This window comes from Lepisma saccharinum, chromosome 30 (genome assembly GCF_977018435.1).
Source record: "Lepisma saccharinum chromosome 30, izLepSacc3.1, whole genome shotgun sequence".
In the NCBI taxonomy this organism is placed as follows: Eukaryota; Metazoa; Arthropoda; class Insecta; order Zygentoma; family Lepismatidae; genus Lepisma; species Lepisma saccharinum.
Window position 1 is genome coordinate 37775491 of NC_139258.1, and position 22268 is coordinate 37797758.

At 40.2% G+C, this 22268-nt stretch overlaps 1 protein-coding gene across 3 annotated transcripts in view; it reads right to left on the minus strand.

Moving 5' to 3' along the window:
• Positions 1 to 22268, minus strand: part of LOC145981811 (platelet-activating factor acetylhydrolase-like) — a 183965-nt gene that overhangs the window by 83461 nt on the left and 78236 nt on the right. The gene's annotated exons all lie outside the window — the stretch shown is intronic.

Consider the following 22268-nt stretch of genomic DNA (forward strand, 5'->3'; position numbering starts at 1 on the left):
ACGTCTAGCTCCATATATCATCACTAGGTGGTGTCATAATCAACATGGCACTTTCTGGAGCAGAGAAGGCTTTCGGTGTGCTAGAATTTGACAAAACAAAGAGTGCAACGGATGTCCAACGAAAATTTAGGATGAAGTACGGGAAAGCAGCACCAACCAGGAAGGCAATCTACAGTACAATTGGCATGTAAAGTTTGTTGAAACTGGGCGTTTGTGTGTGAAGAAGAGAAGTGGTTGGCCAGGTGTGAGTCAAAATGACATTGAGCGAGTGAGAGAAGCTTTCACAAGGAGTCCGAGAAAATCTATACGCAGAGCTTCACGTGAGTTGGAAATGTCAACAATGACTGTGTGGCGGGTTTTGCGTAAAAAATTAAACATGAAACCATACAGACTACAGTTAGTGCAAACGTTATATCCTAAATAAAAAGACCAGCTCCAGAAAGTGCCAACTCGATTATGACACCACCTAGCGACGATATATGGAACTACACGTAAACACCTGCAATGAGAAAAAAACTTACAACTTTACTCTATAAAATGATGTACTTTGTAATGCTACTCGTTTGGCTATAATAAATTTTTTAAAGTGTTCCCGGACTTTTGTTACACGCTGTATATAAAATATTGTACGAGGGTCAATCGGTAAGAACGTTTCGCCATACAAAGATATTTGACCTTGCGTAATCACAAGTCATTCCATAGAACCAGTGTCACAGTCAGGTAGGGTTACCAGACGTCCCGTATGTACGGGATTGTCCCCTTTTTTAAAAGAGAAACCCTGGGTCCCGGAAAATGTTCTCGGGACGCCCATTTGTCCCGAATTTAGCTAAAGAAAAAACGAATTCAAATTTCAGAATCATTTTATACGACAAGAAATTAATAACAATTTATAACTAACCAATTACCATTTACCACTCAACCTCATATTAACATTGGCGTAGAACTGCTCATTGTCGATTGTCGATTGTCAATTGTCGAATAAGAAGCGACTCACGACTGGCAAAGGCAGTTCTGGTTCTAATACAGCTATCACTTGCTTCTTTTCTTGGTCAATGGAATCATTGTGGAGTGGATAATATTCAGGGTTAGGTGATGTAAAAGGTTTTCTTTCATTTCATCATGCCAGAAAGAAAGTGTTCTTATAGTATTCATTATTCTAAACAAAGGTCCTCTTAAAGGAAGCCAAGTGTTCACTCAAATATTAATATATTTTGTCAAAATGTTTACAATTCGGCATTAACAATGCTTTAAACTGCAATTGATTTTGTAATGTTTAAAAATGTTATAAAAATTAATTTAACTATATCCATGTCTATATGTCCCGTTTTTTTTATTTTAGAAATCTGGGAACCCTACAGTCAGGATACCAGTGGTGGATAGAATACTAATATTTTTCAGGGTGTGCAATCTTGTTGCATACGTTCACTGGTGAGCAAACTGCTAACTGAGGGTGGGCGATGCCGCCCCTGCCTCCCTTTTCCTCTAATCACAGCTTCCATTCTATGAGCTAGGCTAATCATAAGCTAAAAAAATTGCCAACCATACCCGAGCTGCCAATCAATAAAGCGAAGGAATGAAAAGCTCCTCCATAACGCTCGTTCACACGTGTCTCCCGCAGTGCACGAGCAAATTGCCAAGTATTGCAATTGCACCCTCCATACAATCCCGACCTCGCACAGAGTGACTTTCATCTCCTTGGAGGCCAAGAAGAAGTTCTTGCGGGGTCCACACTTTGTCTCTGATGCTGAAGAGAAAAGTGCAGTTCACCAATGATTGTATATCCAGAAGATGGAGTTCTATGAACAAGGCATCTTTAAGCTTGCGTCACGGTGGGACAAATGCATCGAAAAATAGCTAATAATTTACCCATTCCTATCGCCTTCCTTAGGCCCTTCCTTGGTAATAAACCTTGCTTGAAGAAAGTTATTGTACGTTATTAATTGATTCCCCCGCGATATGTGAGATGTACAGCTACAACAAATATATTCCTGGGCAAAATTAGTAAGTATTTATCAGAATCACGTGGTTTTGTATACATTTACTTCGTCCTTGCTGTGGATGCACAATAATAAAAATAGAAAAAATAAATAGGAACGTCATAGACCAGAAGATGAAGGCCCCTCTTAGCTCGAAGAATTGGCCCCCTTCCTATTCCCCAGCAGAGAAGGGAAATTTGATACATAATGAAATCTGTTTTTTACATGTTATGGCTATTGACTCCTGCAAAATATTTTAATGTTCTCAGCCATCACACTATATTTTTGGCGTCCTTAACACATTACAGATTAAATTATACACATGTTGATTCGAACATGTGTATAATTGGAGGCACTTAGTGGTTCTGATCCGACTTTTAACTGTAGGTCCAGCCCCGATTAGTCTATCAGTGTAAAAAGTGGAATTAAAATAACTTTCAAACAAATTTATGTCGAAAAGTATTAACATATAAAGTAAACCGTAGTAATGACTTATATATTATTTGAAGATTTCAAACAGAACCACTGTTGAACAAAATTGCGAAGGAAAAAGGAGCTACTGATATGGACATCCAGTAAGGAAAGAGTGAAGATGCTATTTACATTCTATTATTTATTTATTTTTTATTATATTTTATTATTTTAAGGCAATTAACAGACTAAAAGGGACGACTGTGAAGTTTTAATTTTTTTCAAAATTTTGAAACTGCCATTTAATCATACTCGAAATAAGTAATTTTAAAAAATCTACGTAAATGTAAGTATATTTTTGGTTTTAAATACATTGAATTTTGTTGAAATATAAAAAGGTAAGCGTCTGTGACTTTACTGTTACAAACTTTAAATAAATAGATTTCTTCCTACAATTTTGGTTTGGAACTGTCTCGCGTAAAAATAAATAAATATTTGACAGAATCAAGTAGGATTTTCCTTACGTCCATATCACGGTGCGCATTAGTTTCTTTTACGAAAGAATTTGGCTCCCAAGTTTGTTTTTGATGAACGTGATTGGATGCATCTGCGTGTAACTCTTACGTCTTGTGCCAAGTCTTGTACAAGAACGTGCAACGCGGAAATATAAAATATTGCATGACATGAATCTGGTTGTTTTAGCACAGCATTCAGTTCCTTCCTTGTTAATCGAAGAAACGACTGAGATGAAGGTCATATCAATAAATGTCATTTCAATTCCACTCAGGTTGAAACTGTCAACTCGAAGTAGAAATTATTGAAGACATTTCCTTCTTGAGTGCTCGTAATATAAATGCAAGCAGAAAACCACATCTCGAAATGGATATTTCTCACTTGAAAATGGAGAAGGAGGTGAAAATTATCGGAAAAGTAGATAATTATCTTTTATGAAACTTATTAGCTAATATAAAGCAAGAAGGACAGCCGGAATTAATTTTATATCTATCGTGTCATTCTAAAGAATGAGGGGATCTGAACCAGTGTTTGTGCAATTAATTGCTGGGTGATGTATGTTACTCATCATTCATCCTCTGATGAGAGCACTCGTCATTGGCATGACGAGTTAACGCTTGGCAATGCGAAAGGTACAAAATCACACTAAGGAACTAAACTGCAGAAAAGACAATGGTCACTCGTTGGGTTTTGTGAACCGTTGAACCTGAATCATGGCTGGCTGTTAGGATAATTACCTGTCTATCTGATGAATTAGGCTGAATAGAATATGCAAAGTCCTCTGTTGGCTTCTCCAATTTGTCGACCAGAGCGTCGTCTCACTTCTGACCTACTGTCCTGCTGACCACTTCTCCCTTCTCAACTCCAATCCAAAAGTCAGTCCCCTCTCAGCTTGTCTCACCTCTATATCACTAGGCCATCGAGCTCTTCCTCTATGCCGAATCGTGTTTTTTAGTTACCACCATGCAAACCGCTGACTCTATAACCAGAAGAAATTACCTGTTTCCTGAAAGCTCAGGAGGTTTGCATGGCACAACACTGTGCATTATAAACATGCCTCAGAGGCTGAGACAACTGAGAAAAACAAGTGAATGCCCTGGTCAACGTGAAGCATTCAGAGAGACTTAATAAAATAAACATATAATCTTAGGGATTGATACGCTATTACTACTACTAGAGTTGAGCCAGGCTTTCTTCCGGGACCTCACCGATGGCAAAGTAGTAACGTCGGCGCCTTATAATCAAGGGGTTACGGTGCATAAAGGGAACTTAAAACAACAATTCAAGCAAAGAAATATTAAGGGGGAATCACCGAGAAATTCCATCCTCCACCCACATACATTCGGAGAGACAAAGGGAGAGAGAGAGAGAGAGAGAGAGAGAGAGACAAAGAGAGAGAGACAAAGAGAGAGAGAGAGAGAGAGAGGGGGAAAGAGGAGATAAAAAAGGAAAAGGCACCCCTAGGGGTGGGGGTGGGAAGGGAGTGGTCTCTCTTTCTCTCTCTCTCTCTCTCTGTCTGAAAGAAAGAAAGAAAGAAAAAGGAAACAAAGAACTCCCTCTTCTCTCTCTCGCTCTCTCTCTCTCTCTCTCTCTCTCTCTCTCTGAAAGAAAGAAAGAAAGAAAAAGGAAACAAAGAACTCCCTCTTCTCTCTTTTTTCTCTCTCTCGAAAGAAAAGAAAGAAGGAAACAAGGAAAGAGAGAAAGAAGGAAAGAAAAAGAAGGAAAGAAGCTTCTTTCCTTTTTGCTTTCTTTCCTTCTTCCTTTCTCTATTTCTTTCCTTCCTTCTTTCTCTCAGAGAAGGAAAGAAAGAAAGATGAGAGTGCAGACCTTTGCATTTCTTATTTGCTTTATTTATTTTATTTCTTGTTTGTGGCAGGGTTCGGTTTCTCGTGCGCCACCCTGTATTTATCGGATTCCCCCGTTTATCCGTGTTCTTTATTCCTTACTAGCTGATTGCCCGGCGTTACCCGGGTATTTATTTATCCCAATCTTCTATTATACCTGCGAGCCAATCAAAATTCTTTGCAGTAATTGATTGTTTCAAGTGTTGCAAGCTTGCTTCTTCTGGTGTTGATCTGTGCAACGCGTATCTTGTCGTTTTTTATGAGTGCCGTACTAATTGGTGGCATTGGGGCCATTCGTTTGTTGCTATGAACTCCATCCTCCCGTGCGCCCTTACTAAGTCCGCGTAAACATCGTCAAGTACCAGGGACTCTCCGCGACGTCCGAAAGCTGTCTCGGTTAGCCGGAGCAGCTCCTCTGTGTCGGTAGGAAGGTTGTACGTTTTTAACGTTGTCCTGTCCACTGCTTCTGGTATGGGGAAGGTAATAGTTTTGCCCTTGCGATGCTTCTTCCTGATTAGTAGTGTCAGTGCGGTAATGAGAATGTCTCTCTCTTCTAGGCGTGAAACTTTCAAGTTGTGTTCGAAGTTTCTATATATTAGGTTCGGATCCGAGGAATGGGATGAGTGTTCTGGCGAGGGTGATGGAGGTTCCGAGTCGGTATAGAGATCGGTGTTATATAAGTCAAGTGTGTCTTCTGCAAAGAGTTCAATTTTCTTGAATGTGAGAGGGGTGTGAGATGATGTGTCAGATGTAGGTGTTCGTGTCAGAGCGGGTTTTATTACCTCAATTGGGGCAGAAGGAGTTGGAAAAGGGTCGTTGAGGATGGAATGGGTGTTTGAAGTGGACTTTATAATCTCTGGTGGGTTGGACGGTTCATGGGCACATGAAGGGTGGAGCTTCTGGGTTTAGCGTGGAAGAGTTTACTAAATCGATTGCTTCTTTTAGTCGGTATGCTGCTGCTCTTTTAGCGTTTCTTTTTCTTCTAATTGGTGGATTTCTTTTCCTTTTTGTTTTAGGGGTGTTTGTTCTCCATAGTATGTCTTTATCCACTAGTCTTTGCCACATGAGGGTGTATGTTGGGCAGTCTTTATTGTCTTTACTATTGCATGTTTTGTTCCTGTTTTTACAAGAAATGCATGCTTTCTGTTGGTTTTTTTCCACAGTTTTGGCGTTCATGATTCTCATTCCCACAATGGGTAACTTTTGATATCTCAGATGCAAATAAATAAAAGTACATAATGTAAATAAAGTTATGTAAAATTGCAATTCTACAAAATGTTTTTGATTGGTAGAGCCTCCCCGATGGCACAGTGGTATCGTTGACGCCTTGTAATCAAGGGGTCCCGGGTTCGATACCCGGTGGAGGCACAAGTGGTTCGGATCTCACTTTAAGGTCCAGTCCCGATTAACCTTACTGTGCATAAAGTGAAATTAAAACACAAACTATTTTTGATTGGTCTATCTATTTGACGACGCATGTAAACACTTAAACTATTCGATATCTGTTGATTGATCGTAAACTACTACGGGTACCAAGAAAAAAATATGGACTGAAAGAAATCACAGGTTATGTGTATCGTATATGGGATATTTAATATCTTAATCGATCTGTCTGCCTGTCTGTCAATAGTAAGAACTGACAACAGCAAATCTCATTATCCCTAGCGGAATATCCCTAACAAATATAGGGAGAAATATAGTTCGTGGGGGAAAGGTACGATAGTAATATTTTTTTAAATGATAGTAATCGCGATTTGTCCATTTAAGAAACCACGAAAGCTACGAAGGTAAAATTTCGTGTAAGGAAATAGCATAAAATGCTAAGTTATTACTGTGTGAATTATCCCCAACAGCAGTTCGTTAAAAATCTGTAATCAATAAACTGGAAAATGCCACACATTAACTATTAATGAAGTGCATTACAAAATTCTTCTATCTAAACTTTGGTGCCAAGAATATTTTTATTAACACAATATGACTTTTCTTGTCAAACATGCCGTGCAGAAACTGTTCTGCTAGAAGAAATGCTCTTGGAAACGAAATTTCCAAACATATTTTACAATATACTTCATTATTTTTCAGAATGTAATGTCTGCTTGTTACCCATGGAGCATATCCGTATTTCCATGCTAAATGCAACTCCAACATATTTTACGTGAACGAGAAGGCAATATAACTGTCTGAGCAACATCTAGGGCAGTTGCTACGGTGGAAAGGAAGTGTTTAATTTGGAGCCACAAACAAGCTCTTCTCCTCGCTTGGAGCTTCTCTGTTTCTGAGAATGTGAGGCAATTCCTCAAAGGAATCTGTCCTTTTTTTAAAAAACTGAAACAGGGATCAACATACTCTGCGTTCAGGTCAATGTACAATGTATAATTCTTGTATGCCACTGAAGTGTTCCACTTTTCCCCAATGCTTCCCCACTTGTAGTAATGTAAACTTTAAAGTATCGGAGCTAATCTGGACAGAACCTTCAGTTTTTATATGTAATTCAACAGGTTCATCATAGATTACAGATGACGACAACCCTTTCTGTTTTGATCTATTCCAAATTGTTCATACCTTCCTCAATAGATATATTCCATAGCCGAAAAACATGTTTACATAAAGGCATTAACAATTCACAGAAATTATAATAAAGTTCTTATTAAGTGAAGAGGCAGGTTTCGTCTGCCCCACCCCTGACACAAAATTCTTCACTGACAGCTACATAATGGGAAAGTATTTTAAGGGTAAAAAAGGTAAAGTGTTCCCCTGTGTATAGCACCACGCCATGAAGGCGTATAGGGGGTGTGGGGATAACGCCCCACACTTTCTTGATCCGGTCGTGAGTGGGGGTGATGTGATCAGCATCACGCCCCTGACCAGCTTTACCCCCCAGGGTTTCCCCCAGGTACCCATGTTATTCGACGCTGGGTAGGCGCCGGGGCCGCTTCCACCGTTAGGATTTGAACCGGCCAGGGATCGAACCCGGGACCTTTAGCATGGTAGTCAGACGCGTTACCGACTGAGCCACCGCGGCCACTAGTATTTTAAGGGTAGTTATGTTTAATCAACAGTATTCGTATTTCATTGCACATAAATTGTAAGAAAAATGTTGCTTAACTATCAGTAGAATAGTGAAAACAAGACGTTAATAAATGAATAAATAATACTTTAATATAAGAACTGTAGTCGGCGTGTTCCAGCATTGTCACGAGTGGGATACTCAGATTCCAAATCAACATTTTCTTTCTGCAATGAATTATGAAACAAGACACTGCTGACTTCAAAATACTTTCCCAAGTATAAATACTTGTAAGTGAACAATTTTGTGTTACGGGTGTCTCTACACTTTGCATACAGTAGCTGCTTCTGCCTATTCGCACATTCGCACTTGCACACCCAAATAAATCTGTAATGCAAATCATTATTTTTATACTTATTTATTGAACTCTATCTCCTTTGAGACATCAAGTGTTCCCGCGCCGCTCCACCAAGAGAGATGGTAGAGAAGCCTGCGATCAGTGATATCAACCCAAGTTGATCGAGCCGCGATCGGGGCTTGAACACAATGGTAGTTTCGCTCCCTATGACGCTGTTGCAGCAGTCGCGTAGAGGACGCTGATTGTTTTTTTTGGCTTGAGCGCCGTGTGAGGGGAGGTTGCATCATTTAGGAAAGCCGGGAACGAAGCGATCGATGTGGTAGCAAATGTAGTGTTGCAAACCAATTCCATTGGAGATCGTGTGACGGAGTCGATAAAACCCATACATCATCGCAAATTGAGGGATTTTTTTTATATATAGAAAAGATAAATTTGGATGGTATATTGTCCCGAGCATAACAGGGGAAGAAAAGGAGGAGGGGGGGGGGAGGGCAACTGAAACCAAAACAGTGTTTTAAGCATGCCTTTGCTTCGTGCATCTTGGTCAAAATAAACGGTATCTGTTGCCCAGTATCCGAATTATCAACCCGCGGGGAGGGAGCGTGCATCAAATAGCCAGCTGTTTTGCATTGTGTGGCTGTTATACTGCGTTACAAAATTGTTTAACGCTGTCAAATGGTCGTTCCTGTTTCAGTGCAAAGTGTTTGATTTCAAGATGAATAGGGAAACTGGACATAGCGAAAGCAGACTTAACGTTATTGAATTTTTGGAGGGAAGTTAGCTACAAAGCCTGTAGCAACTGCAGTAATATATGGATACGGCGAAAGAGAAGGAAAATTCTGAAGTACGATTACGAAGCAGGGCAGTGTGAACTTAGTGAGTACTGTTATTTGATTTAACAATTATTATTCTCTTGATTTCGCTTGATTTGCTTGGTTTGATCAGGCTGTCATTAGAAATAAACAACAGCTAGATAGATTACAACTGATTTCCTCCATGTGGTAGTTGGATCGGCTTCTTTGGTGTACGCTAATGTTATTATTCTCCTTGTTCATTAATATAAGCAGAGCGGGGGAGAAAGTTTTTACGAAATATTTGCAAATCGACAATAGTATTGATATTGTAGATCGGTATTTCTTTGTTTTGAGTGATTTTGTCAGGCTATCGAATGCTGAATTACATATTGCACAATAACATAGGCTGATTGGCTGGATAATTTCCGAAATATTTTAAATTTGTAAAAAAAATCCTGTTTAAAAAAATCATGAAATCTGTCATAGTCTCATTTTCAGTGAAAGGTGACCAAAACTTGGGTTGCCAATTGATTAAGCATCATTATGTACGCAAAAACGGGTGTGAGTATTTCACAGGTATGGTATAACACTTCTGGACGCGAGACTGAAGAGCACACCCATAGAATTTGAATTTTGAATTTGAATTTAAAATTTTGGGTGCGTCAGCACTAAGGCTATTTTGCACCCGTCACATTATACGGGGTCCAGCCCCTTATCGTTACACACATAACAACTCTTAACGTTGCATAACTAAAATCATAAAATATTAAAATCTTCTGACTTTCGTTAAAAGCTGAAGCTGTAAAGGAACAATCAGCACAAATAAGGGCAAAACACAGGACAACACAAACAAAATTATACTGGCCATGGGACCAGTCGCCAGAGCCTCGTTAGTCTGCAGTCCAGGGTGTACTACGTGGAAGTGAGGTTGACATTTGGGTGTACTACGTGGAAGGTCACCCCTTACACCCCGCACACCCATAGAGGCAAACCTGATTTCTAACTCCACCATTCCAAGTGGTGTCCACTGCAAAGTACTTATATAATATAGTTGCCGGTCCACTCTTCCACGTCCATTGTGGAGTCTACCCTGAGGGTAGAAAAAAGTAAGGCGCTAATAACAGCCTTGACAGGGACCTTGGAACCTTTCACAACTTGCGCACATTGACCGCTCGACTAATTCAGCTTCCGAAGCCGCCAGCATTGACTCTCATCCCCAGCTCAATAATTTACTGCGTGCCTTTGTTTGCTCCCAAACCGGATTTAAGAGCGGTAAAGTCGAACTGTTACAAGAGACAACAAGTGACTGACCTTCATCGAAACAACACACGTGTGACGGCGATTACGACCTTGACTCTTTCATTCTTTTTTTTCTAATTCCGATGCGAATCTCTACCTGATGCCAAACAACGCACTTTGCTAATTTCGATCACGTACTGCATTCTGCCAAATCTCTTCCCGCAGTTAAAGTTACACGCCCTGCCAGTTCGTGAGCGACGTCCTTCCATACATAATAGGAAGAACACAACATAAAAAATGCTGCTCCACGCGTGGGAAGGATCTTCTTATGGATTCTTTGTTTACCGAGACGCATGTTCCAGGAATGCTCCTTCCAGAATTGCAATACAAGAACAACGTGTAGCTTCGGCGTGATGGGCCAATATGTGTGGACTCAAGAAGCAAACCACATTTTCTTGCTGGATACGGAAACACAGCCAGCTCATACTTGTGTAAATACGTATTTGCAAATCCAGAAGCACAATAAAACATTGTCATTCGCGAATTTAAACTAACGGCTATGTAAATAGGGGGCTGGGCAGAATGTTGCTGGTGGCACATATGGGAAAAGCAAAGCCAGGGCGGGACCAAAGTCGCTGGTTCCAGCGCACTGTGTGGCAACGTCAACCGGGCTGCGTTGCCTAGTTCGAGCGTCAGACCGACTTCTCTCTCCGGGGCACTTTTGTGTCATCCCTGACCTTTCGAGCAAATACTGTCAGTTTGTATCACATGGATTACAAAGGGGGTGTAAGGGGTGATTCTTCCACGTAGTGCACCCTGCACTGAAGACTAACGAGGATCTGGCGACTGGCCCTATGGCCAGTATAATTCTGTGTGTTGTCCTGTGTTTGTCCTTATTTGTGCTGAGTGCCCCTTTTTAGCCTCAGCTTTTAACCAAGGTAAGAAAATTTTAGTTTTCAGACACGCTTATATTTTTGTTATGATAAGGGGCTGGACCCCGTATAGTGTGACGGGTCCAAAATAGCCTAAGTGCTGACGCACCCACAAATTTTAATTTAAATCCATTTCAAATGGATTACAACGAGATCTTTCATTCTCTTAAACCTCCGAACACGCGAGAATGTGCTCCGACATGGCAACAGAGCGAACTTCTGCCACTCGCCTAATTTTATGGCCGTGTGTGTAGTTGGGGGCACAAAGACATGTGATAACCTCAAAAGATATCACCAAGTATTACGGAAAGTAATGACACTGTTATATCACAAAGAAGCAAAGAAGGTAAGGGCAATATAACCTCAATAACATCGTTTTCAGACTGTCAAATAATAATAATAATAATAAACGGTGTTTAGCACAAATGTTATTATTTCCTCTGGAATGTGCAGACACCAGAAATAGAGGTGTCGTGGGAGAAGCGCACGTGGGAGGAGCGCACAGTGTGATCTGCGCACAGAGAGAAAAAGATCGTGGGTGAAGCGCACATTCAAATGTTCTTCTTTCTTTCGTTGCAGGTGAATGCGCAAATGATGTTATTACCAGTGCCAAACCTTGTCTCTTCCAAAATATGATAACGTAAAAACCTCTTTGTGTGAAATACGTAGGAAAACACGTAATATGTCGTATGTGCGCAGCTTTAGCCTTGATACCACCTGAAAAAAATTGAAAAGCTGATGCAGTTTCTTGACTATTTCGTAGATCAAGGCTGGACAATGCTTCTTTGCCGAAAACCATGTCGAATGTTTATAGACAGGACAAGCAACCCTGTGGAAGGTTGGAATAACAAGTTAAATAGGATGGTGGGAATACATACACCAAATGTTTATTTCCTAATTCAGAAACTGATGGAAGACGCTGAGGAGATGAGCGCCAAAATTATAGCTAAAGACCTAGGCATTCCAGGTCGCAAGAGAAGAAAACAGTATATTGAAACCGACAGGCGTATAAAAACAATTTTAGACAAATAAGTTGAAACTGAAGACTTATTTCGTTGCCTCAATTCTCTGTCGTACGTTGCAAAGTTCGATTGAAGATCGTTCTGAAAAGTTGACGAAGCTGAAATAGAAGCTGCTGATAGAAGAACCTTTAAACCACCTTCGTGTATTAATCTACACGTTGTCCAGTCCCAAGTCTGGAAATAAAAGTGCGAAGGGAAGTTTCTTATTGATAATCATACTGTGCGCTAATCCCACAACACCTGAGATCCTATGTGCTAGTCCCACGAAATCTTGCTGTGCGCTGATCTCACGTGCGCTCCTCCCACGTAATCGAAATAGAATTCGGGGCACCTTAATTTCAGGTCGATAACGTTAATACTACGATAATAAGGAAACGGTCTCTTGTTTAATAACTGGTGGAGGCACATAATTGTTCGGATCCCACTTTAAACTGTAAGTCCAGTTCCGATTAGCCTATCGGTGCATAAAGTGGACTTTAAACAGAAACTAACTTTAATTTGAAAATTTTGATTTTCTCAAAATTTTGTAAGGGCCTGTAGCCCCCATTAGCTCTCCCTCTGCGTACGCCAGTGACTGTGATGAATACGATAGAATTGGATTTTTTTCGCCGTCCGCTTGTAAATATTTATCTCGGACTCGATTTCTATCCCTATTTGCTATGTAAGGGAGACTTGCACCACTATACACATTGTGCTGGTTCCGTAGATCACTTTGCATAGTATTGTGTGTATTCTTAGAATTGCATTAAATTTTGTATTTGTCGAAAAGGTTAATTTGTCAATGGACAGACAAATAAGAAGATCTTTAATAATTACTATGGCTGAGCCGATACCACTTTGAACCGATACCGATACTCTTACCGATTCCCACCGATAACGATACTTGAAAATTGCAATAATTAAAACTTATTCAAAAATATTGGTGTGTAATTTTTCTTCTCCAATTATATGCATTAATTTACCAAAAAAATTGCTTCAGAATATTCAAGAATTACATCAGAATATTAAAATTGAAGTTATGAAATCAAAAAATACTGTTTTTCGTGCAAAATTGGTGCAAATAAATATAAAGTTTCAATTCTGCATAATTTCCAGGGTAATGAATCTCCCGAAAGTGCCACACGACACTTGACACCGCGAAAGACCAAAACGCTAGAAAAGTATCGGCTAGTATCAGTAGAGGAATTCCAATCGATACTTTCCGATATCGATTAATGGGTTATCGGTATTGGCTCAGACCTAATAATTACCCGTTCACCGGGAAAGACAAGCGCTGATGCCGGGCAGCTTGCGCCGAGTCTAGTAGCGAATGTCAGGGAATGCTCTGTATAATAGCTAAAACCTCCACTTCACAGCATGAGTTGAAGGATTTTTTTTTTTTGTCAAACGTTTAGAAAAAGATTATGCATTTAACCTTAAACATAAAACGTTAAAAATTACACAGTGCAAAATGAACATAAGGGAAGAAGTAGAACAAAATATGAGCGATTCTGTCAATCGGAATTTATTTTACTGCTACTTTAGCTCTGCACGAAATGCCACAGCACAAGACAGACAACTTTTACAGTTTCTAGAAGACATCAAGGCAAACAACTTTTTTCCAGTAATGCTTTGTTTGATGAGGTAGGTCTTTTATTATCCGGCCATCAGTCGAAAAATGGATTTTTTGTCCTATAGGTGTGCAAACCTCTCGGAATAGCTTAGTAGTTGCCACTAATATGTGTTCTTTCTATCGGACAAGATTCTAATTTCAATTCTGCATCATGAAAGCAATGTCACGCCCACAGAAATGAAGTCACTCATCTTACACCTTTCTCTCAAATTATAAATTTACCACAGTAGCCATACTCGTATTGGATGCGTTCGCAGAAAAGAAATATTCCCTATACTCTGCCCTGCGAATCTCTTGAGTGAGCGAACGAAATCAAGTCTCTGCGCAAGTAGAACTCGAGAGGGCTCGACCAATGAACTCGTGAGAGGGAACGGGATTGCGTGGAGGGGGAAGAATGACTGCACTGCAACTACCAGCAATTTGCAACAGCGTGAACTGCTTCGCTCCACCCAATAGCTTTCGCCCCTTCTTTACAGTTATGCGCGGCCTTACTCAAGAAATACCCGGGATAGAGTGTAGGTTCTGTAAGATATATTATCCTCTGATTTTTTATATTTTTCTTAGTAGATCTTGGTAAGAGGAAGAAGCCTTTATCTCTTGACCACTTAATAAATAATAAATATTGTAAAATTAGATATTTTAGCTATTGTCAAAGATCACTGCGATCTGTCAGATCGATTGATTTGATTTATTTGACTTCGCTTTCCTGTCACTTTTGGTTAATCGCGAAAATGAAGATGACTGATAATATGATGAAACTGACGAAGGGATATTCGCAAAGAACATCAACATACTCCCTCATCGTATTTTGAGGGCACCGATTGCCTCGCAGCTTTGGAAGACTCGTTTCTTGCCTTAAATTGAACGCACGGAAAAGCTAAAAGCACAGGGGTCATTTACCTAGGTATATTTTTAAAACTTGTATAAAATGTAGTGGAATCAGGCACGTATCTAGAAATATGTTTCGGGGGGGTCCGAACCGAGTGTCTCAGGAATAATAATAATAATAATAATAATAATAATAATAATAATAATAATAATAATAATAATAATAATAATGTTTAAATTAAAATAATTATATTAAATATAATTAATACTAATTACAATACATACAATAATATTATATTATTATTACACGAATAGGTAAAAAGACTGTATAAGAATAGAGATATAACAGCGCTTATTCATAACTTAGCTTACCTGTAGTTAAGATCGGAATCTCGCGCTGCGACGCCAAGGGTCCCGGGTTCGAATCCCGGTCGGGCTTGGTTGTTTGTGAATGTCCATTCATCGATTTCATCATTTCATCACTCATCCCCATCTTCTCAAATTAGCCAAGAGGCACAAAACGCGAAGTAAAATAAACTAAATCAAATCAAATCAAATCAAATTAAGATCGGAATGGTTTACATAAAAACAAGTGCCCTGGCAATGAAATTAATGTCAAATACATGAATAATTGAATATTTATCGAATAACAAAAATGATGTTGCATGTAGTTGGAGAAAAGTAAGTTTATGATTAGTATCTTGACTAGTAGTGTACATAAATCTTCTTTGTAATAACATTCAAAACCGTATGATCCCAATACAATCCTCGCCTTCTAAAAAGTTCAAAGAAATTAATAACCATCGATTATGCAACAAATGCTAATATTTTCATTACTCAATTTTAGTACTTCGTAAGTCTTTTTTGGGGGGGTCCGCATACGTCATCCGGGTTCACATACATCATTCCTGTCCTTCAAAGCCATATGATCCCAATGTAATCATTGTCTTCCAATACGTTCAGAGGAAATTATACAACAAATGCTAAACGAGTATATTTTCATTTAATTTTCATACTTAATAAGTATTTCGGGTGGGGGGGGGGGGGTTTCCGGACCCCTAAATACGTCTTTCCTGTCCTTCAAATACGTATGATCCCAATATAATCCTTGTCTTCCAACAAGTTCAGAGGAAATTATACAACAAAGGCTAAAATAATATATTTTTCATTATTTAAATTTAGTACTTGATAAATATTTCGGACCCCCTGGACCCCCCTACATACGTCATTGAGTGGAATGTCCATTAAATCTGATGTGTTTTCCGGTTACGTATTTTCATATCCTCCTCTCTATGGATTCAAGTCAATGTTCTATTTTATATTTAATAGTAAAAGAAGGAATAGCTGCGGCTATCAGTAAAAGAGCACAGCGGTGTTCCACATCTTGACGTAAGAGTCGTTAACGTAACGGAGCATTTGACAGTGAGCAATCCACACGCGCTTTCCTTCCCCTCCCTCCACTCTCTCCAAAGTCGTTTTACAGCTTCTGGTTGACCTTAACCTACCCATGTGGTTCACAAGCACGTGGTTGACCATTGCTCAGTTCTCTGTCTACTTTTGCCGGTTCTTCTTTTTCTCCATACAAGAAGACATCTTGAGCGAATTCGTTAATGAAAGAACATAGGCACAGTGATGTGCCGTAGACTATAAGTTTACGTCTACATGCGTTGTCTACACGTAATCTAAGCGTAGATTAGCCTACATTGCGTTGTAGTTTGCATAGACTACGTAGACAATCTAAAGTGCATTAAAAATAATTTGCAAGGGTACAAATTTGCATGAAAGGAAAGTGACAATTTCAACTATACAGAGGTTGTTCGCTTTACATCCGACCATTTTCGATTCGGTGCTGCCACCTGGCGTATCATGCTGGAACTATGGGTCTGCTGGCGGGAGCACTGTTGTGTCTGACCTTATAGGTGCGTGAGTGTTGGTAGTGAATGTTATCAAATTGCGCCGAAAATCAACCGGTATTGGGAGGGTTACGTAATGGCCCTTTTCCATGCTAAGTTTTCATACGTACGCATTGTGAAACAGTGTCGGGAGAATGGGTTAACACTCGGGGTGACTACTGCGAAAGCTATTGTGGCCCGTTACACAAAACAGGCTCTCCTTGCGAAACATTCACCCACAAAAACCACCAGGAGAAGGGCTGCAAGCAAATTGTCACCCGTAGTGCTAAGGGGGATCCGTCGATTGGCGTGCCAAGAAAATCCCCCGACTCAACGTGATATGGCCCACAGATTTCACCTCGCACCGTCAACTGCGAACAAAACAATTCGCAAGCGCCTCAGGTTGAAGTGTGTGCGGAAGGCGCGTGTACACCACCTTCTACCGCGTCACATTGCCGAACGTAAGACGAACTGCAGGAAACTGTATGAAAAGTACCTGGCGGGTTCCAAATGGAAGAAAGTTGTCACAATGGATGAATCATATGCCCATCTCACTGCTGGTGGTCACATTCGGGCGATCACATACCGTGACATTGACGGCAAGGGGTGCAGCAACTTTGTTCGTCAGTGCAGGGAAAGTTTCCCTCGTGGCTTTATGGTTGTGACGGGATTCGGATATGAGGCTAAGTTGATGATACGCAAGGTGGACAAAAACGTGAAGGTGAATGCCAGATACTTCCAAGACTCCATTCTGACACCTATCTATCGGAGAGACATCCCACAATTGTATGGAATGGACGCGAACCAGGTGATGATCCATATGGACAAGGCTTCGAGTCATACCGCCAGAACATCACTACGTTTTTATCAGGAAATGGCAGAGGAATTAGGAATTCGTGTCATTCCGTTTGAAGACATTCCTGTGAAAAGCCCAGATGCCAGTCCAATGGATTTTTGCGCATTTCGACTGTTGAAACGACGTCTTCAACATCGCCGCCCGCGCACCCTGGATGGTCTATGGAAAGCTTGCAGGGAGGAGTGGGACAGAATTCCCATGCCTGTCCTGCGCCGGAGCTTGCTGCAATGGAAACTGCGATGCCGGGCGAAAGTCCACAATGCTGGGGGTCCAATAGAACTTGATCGGTGGTGGCGGCGCGGTATCTCTTCATGTGAGTACCCGTCAAAAATGGTCGGATATAAAGCGAACAACCTTACTGTATTGGTTCTTAACGAAATGAAAAGAATCATATTTACAACAAAATTTATCTTCTTTTATATTATCAACTATGGAAGAAGATAAATAGTATGCAAAAAACAACAACAGATGGCAGCCGTGAGGCAAGAGTGGTCTTTTCCCCATAAAACACTAGAATATTTCCTATCTTAGGTTTTTTCCTAGGTGAGAAATTGTTCGAATTTGGAAGAAAGCGTATGAAAAGTTCTCCTCACACATGAGCAACTGATACGCAGTATAACTTTCTTTTAATTCCAAGGCGCCCTTTGCTAAGTTATCACCTTTCGCCATGTTTACACAGATTACGTCATCTACGTGTATAAAATAGTCTACGTGTAGAATGTAGACTATCGTTGTTTACGCGTAGATGCACATCACGCATAGGCAAGACACGTTTTGTCAATTTCGCATGAAAAACTGTAGAAGTACAACCAGAAGTGTCAGTAGCTACTCGTTTCTCAAGTTCATCTTTTTGCCGCTAGGACGTTACAGTCAGGTGCTTCATTTGATAGATGGACTCAGTAGCCCCTTCTAGTTCGTTGGACATTTTAACTCTCTCTGCACTCACACGTCTAGCTGTTTACACGGTGCAACATCGACTCGTCTGCTTCTTTGATTTGGAGTTAAGTAGTGCATTTGATGTCTGCACCGTTTGCATTACGTTCTGGAGTGGCGTAGTGTGTGGGTTATGATCTCGTGGTGCTTGTTAACTAATCAAATGAACGTTATAAAGCAACAGACAGGCATTTGTTAATTATTTTGAACTTGAACACCAGTATCCGTCTACTTGGTTGTACAGTGGGCGCCACCCGACCCTTGACCGGATAACGAAATGGCCTGTTAAACCGAATTATTTAACGGAATACAGTAAAAATCATTACATCACTTCACAATAGGGATGTGCGGGATCCCGAAAAGTCGGGACCGGGATCGGGAAAAGAAATTCCCGTCCCGAACCCGACTTCGGGAAATGACTTCCCGACTTTTCGGGATCCCGAGCAGTCGGGAAATGAGAAATTATCATTTTAAAAAGTCGTTAATTCTCGACGTTTTCTGCATTCTAAGTGTCTGGAAATCATCGGAAATAGTTAGCTTTTATTCCAGAAATGCAAAAACAATCACTTAAGGTGAAAATGACGTAGAATTCCAGATTTCCAGAGTTTCGGGAAATTGCGAATTTTTCCCGTCCCGAATGTCGAGATTTAAAAAAAATTCCCGTCCCGACCCAACAAATTCTGTCCCACACACCCGTAATTCACAAGATGAGCAGGAAAAAATCATAGAAAACTACTGTATATGTATCACTGTGCAGAAGGTACACATTCTAAAAATTAAACAATTGTAGATTACGTCTTTAAAAATACATACAATGCTGTATTCTAGAAGAAATCAATAATATTTTTTTTCTCAGCTGAGCGGCCGGTTAAACCGAAACCGGTTAACTGTACGTCATTACCTTGCACCAATCTGACATCGAGATACACCTGCACTACACCTAGTGCTACGGAGCTAGTGTCATTAGGCCTTCTGCATGTTTCATGTCCTGATGGCAAGAGGCGGGTCCTGGGCGGCATTTAGCAGGGAGGCATTTCGGTAGACAGTAAAAGGAATTTAGGTAGAGAGATCTTTGATTTGATTTGATTTGATTTAGTTTATTTTACTTCGCGTTTTGTGCCTCTTGGCTAATTTGCGAAGATGGGGATGAGTGATGGAATGATGAAATTGATGAATGGACATTCACAAACAACCAAGCCCGACCGGGATTCGAACCCGGGACCCTTGGCGTCGCAGCGCGATGTGCTAACCACTCGGCCACAGGGTCGGGCGAGAGATCTTTGAAATTGACATAAAGCAAGAATTGATGTAGCCTTAGGTCTCACAAAAAAAAAAAAAAAAAAAAAATGTACGTACTACAAGTTAAAGATTACCACCGTCCATTTCCCTGCACTTTTTGACACTAGTTCTAGTTGCCAGACAGAACCAAGCAGACGATTATCGGTGTTCAAGTTCGGAAGATTCAACAAATACCTGTCCAGGGGTGCCCACAGGGGGGGAATTATGGTGCAGGCTGCGCCATCGAAATTTTTTTGGGGGATTTTTTTCCTTCAAAAATATAGAATTCAATATTTAAAATTTTATCCAAAATATATGTTAAAATTTTACGCACCATATTTAATCCAACTCTTACATATTAGGCCTTAATTGACACATGAGTTCTAGGGGGGATCCTGAATTAAACTTGGGGGGGCAGTAACCAACTCTAGGTCTTAGATTATGGCGGGTAATTAGAGGGGGGATTGAGCATTAAATTCAGGGAGATATCCAATTCTTGTGTATTACTATTGTCTTACACTTTTCAAAAATTCTGGTGTGAAGACTGAGAGCTTTTAGAGGAGGCAATATCCAGTCTTCAATATCAACAGTAAGTCTAAAATTGGCATGGAAATTTTGGTGGTAGGATTAAGTATTAAATTTAAAGGGGGGAATAGGAAGCTCTTGATAAAGTGTTAAATCATTAGATTGTCAAGGGATTTCCGTAGTGGAGGGAGAGTTCGAACATTAAATTTTGGAGACTGTATTTAGCGATATGGTATCCACACGTTTTCTACCCCGAACGTGCTAAAAGAGAAGCTGGAAGAGACTAATTATCTCGGGATCTTAAGAAAATATTGACACCCCATTAAATTAATATTCTTGAAAGCCTGCAAAGAAATGGGTGTAAACATTTTCTTGCACGCTTCGCTCGCAATCATGTGTTGCGAGAATGCTTGTTTGATGCTTGACTGATGTGAATGTGGAGTTTTATACTATAGCTGAATTACAAGATAAACAATATTCTCGATTATGGTGAACGATTTTAGGGGCGGTCTTGAGTGATGGGCATCTCTATTCAGGGAGGAGGGGGCAGATCAAGTATAGTGTTCAGGAAAGCTAAGACAAAAGTTACTTTCGGTAGACACGCTGTCATAATTAAATACTTTGTGGGGATATGATTTGAGGGCGCGAATGATATGATTGGGGGGACGCATGACATGATTTTGGGGCGGATGCGCTATTGGCCTGGGGGGGGGGACCCCTGTGCCTGTTTGCTGCTTTAAATGTTCATTTTATTAATTAGCACGCAACACGTGACCGTGCACAACACATTACACCACTCCAGAATGTAGCGGAAACGGTGCAGACAACAAATACACTACTTGACAACAAATCAACTAAGTCGACGAGTCGATGATGCACCGTGTAACCAACTAGACACATGAGTGCAGAGAGAGTCAAAAAGGGCAGCGAACTATTAAATTGCGTCATCTAAATAATGTTGTTCGGTGAAACAAAGGCTTTCAACTGCGTCAAGACTCACAAGAAGTGTAGCCAGTCAACAGTCGAAGATTTCCTTTCACTACTTGGGAAGGAGCTTCTAGAGCTGTTATGTGCAGGAAAGGAAGCGAAAGAGATCGTGAAATATGAATGAAAACTGGAGATTTTGCTCGATATTGCGACTATTGTACTTAGATCAGTGAAGATCTCGGGTCCAGGGGAGGGGGGGGGGTCCGCTTCTGTTGATGAATGGACCGACAAGCAGTTTCATTTGTCCAGTAGTATTGAAACGAAGAAATCGAAACGTTCTCGATTGTCAGTGTACGAGATTATAGAAGCGATAAAAAAAGGTCTCGACATAAATCTTTGCAGACAAAGAGACCGAGTCTTGTATGTCATTCCATGTCTTTTTAATATCGTGCGCAAAGAAACAGCAACAGCACTAAGGAATTCTCAGCACAAAATAAAACACTTTTGTCTCAAGCAGGATTGTTAAAGGTCCAGGAAATCATCAAGCGTAAATGGGTTCTGGACCGTAAAGAACCTTTTTATCTGTAAAGCATTTAAATTCGGTCCAGGAACCTTTTTTGCATATCAATTTAAATACAGTCCAGGAACTTTTTTTCCGGATAAATTTAAATGCAGTCCAGGAACCTTTTTTCAATGAAACAATACGCAACTTGGACCGAATTTTAATTGTGCGAGAAAAAATGTTCCGGAACCATTAACAACCTTGGTCTCAAATACAAGCTCCCCTCTGTACAAGAAAACTCCTTTGTAATTTAACAATGAAAAAGTTTCAATGCTTTCCTGAAACAAGAGATTTGAAATCCTAAATTGTCACTAATTATTATTTCATTGTTCGACACTGTGCAATTGAGTACAATTACTCGTTATACAGAGGATTGCTAATGGGATTTCTATTAGGAAAACAGAATAAAAGTTATTCATGTGCTTTAAAGAAAGATAGGTGTATATACACAGGGATGTTCAAAACGCCCATACACATGTAAATAAATAAAATAATAAATAGAAATTGTTGATAAATTAAACAAAGTAGATTTTTAAATCGCTTAATATCTTGATAGTACAGGGTGTTCATAATGTCCCTATACCATTACAAAAAGCATAGCACGGAAACTAAATGCAGTAGAACAATGCTGTTGATTGCCAAATGAGCTACAACTCTCCACGTTTATAAGCCAACCATAATTTTTCAACAAGATGGGGCACCGCCTCATTGGTCCAAGGATGTTCGAGGTCTTCTGCATAGGCATTTCCGGGGCAGCTG